The sequence below is a fragment of the Frankliniella occidentalis genome, unplaced genomic scaffold (assembly GCF_000697945.3).
Source record: "Frankliniella occidentalis isolate FOCC.00 unplaced genomic scaffold, Focc_3.1 Scaffold50, whole genome shotgun sequence".
Lineage (NCBI taxonomy): Eukaryota > Metazoa > Arthropoda > Insecta > Thysanoptera > Thripidae > Frankliniella > Frankliniella occidentalis.
This window is the reverse complement of record NW_026267180.1, coordinates 1,058,260-1,060,155: the sequence shown is the minus strand read 5'-3', so window position 1 is coordinate 1,060,155 and position 1,896 is coordinate 1,058,260.

Below are 1,896 nucleotides of genomic sequence, written 5' to 3'. Positions count from 1 at the left end.
GGGGGGGGGGGGGAATTCGTCAGTGGTTCCACACCTTAAGAGCGCCCCTGTGTTGGGAAATGTTTCATGTCGTAGGTAATTTCGAACATGCGTTTCTGTGCTTTGAAGTAGCGTTTGCAAGTAATAGTGAACCGAGAAAATTATCATCTAGCGGAAGTAATAACCAATAATAATAATAACAGAAATAATAGGAACGTTAGCAGCATTCCGCAAGGCACTCACTGGGTGCGCTCCGGAACAAATTAATCACAGAGTTCCGCCCTTGAATTACTCTATTAATTACGCAAAGGTGAACGAAAATTAAATTCATATCTCGAGTGTGTCGGGGGCGGGCGGGCGACGCTGAGGTCGCACCCTCCCGCCCCACACCGCGCGTCAGATGGTGGCTGATAGATAAACCTGAGGAAATTTAGTAGCTACTTTACGCCTACCAGAGTGGCCAAGGTCTGTACACACACACAGGAAAAAAGGAAAAGTATGACCGCATCGGTACAGCATAAAGCCAAGTCGCCTACCCCCACCCCTGTACGTAGAAGTTACATTCTGTGCACTGTAAAAAGGTTTCGTGATTTTACCAAAATAAGTATTACGAAATGCTTCGTAAAAAATAATTTACAAAAATATTTCGTAAGTGCCAAGTTACGAAACATTTCGTAAAGTTACAAATATATTTCGTAACGAATGAAAATAATTCTGGGATCACAAGTCATAAAATTTGAAAACATATGTACACATTTCATAACCCTTAGTTAAAGCTTGGTTTTTCCAAAGCAATTCGTAAAATAACGATTTATAGTAATTGGTTACAAACGAAGTTTTCGTTCTAGAAAATTTAACCGAGAAAATTTCGTAGAATCCCTTGTCATTGTCGAACCGATGATACCCTTAGAACCTTATAACTTAAATAAATCTAAAAGTTACTTCAAGGCTTTTACTCTCGATAAGGAAAGAAAGGGAAAAAGAGCCAAGCGGAGACCAGAAAACAATTTCTTTGATATGAAGATTTTTCACGTAGCTTTTTGCAACACGGGTGTAGCAACTCCTCCGGACTCAGCCTTGTGCGTTTCTACCGCCTGTGTAACACGGCGACGGGACGCGTTGTTAAGAGGTCGGACAGTGTTCCTGTGTAGTGAAGAGTTCCCGCGAATGCAAAATCATAATTAAAAACAGCTCAATTCATGCAAGCTGTGATGAGTAACTGTAACTTATGAGTCAATATCGCGAATAACGTTCGCAAACGTCAAAAAAACATGGCATGATTTATTTTCGAACGCAGTTTTGTCAGGTACTCGTTCTTTTTCTCACATTGTAAAAAGCTTACGGTGAATTTCACCGTAAGCTACGGTGACCCCCTGCAGCACCGTAGCCTACGGTGTATGTCACCGTAGGCTACAGTGAATTCACCGTAAGCTACGGTGAATTACACCGTAGGCTACGGTGAATATCACCGTAAGCTACGGTGCTGCAGGGGGTCACCGTAGCTTACAGTGAAATTCACCGTAAGCTTTTAACAGTGAAAACACACATCACACATGGCGAAATTGCTGCGCCTTTGTGACTATTTAAATTTGCTTACCCCTGTAGTCAAAGGAGGGTGTGAAGTGTCGCCAGTACCTTTCAAAGTTAACACGTTCCCTGGCGTGTCCAATATGTGGTCACGCTCCCATGTTAAATCATAGGGACCCAAAATTCGCCGCAGGGAATGTGTTAAAGCGGAAACCATGCTGTGCAATACCGGTTGAAAACCAGCTGCGTCTGTTACAAAACATTTACTCTGTGCGTGTGTGTGTGTGTGTGTGCTGATTGCGCCTCTCTCTGTACTGCACTAGGGCCTCGACCATAAATCGGCATCGGCGTCGAATAACTCATCAGCGTCGCGAGTACAGGCGGTACGGG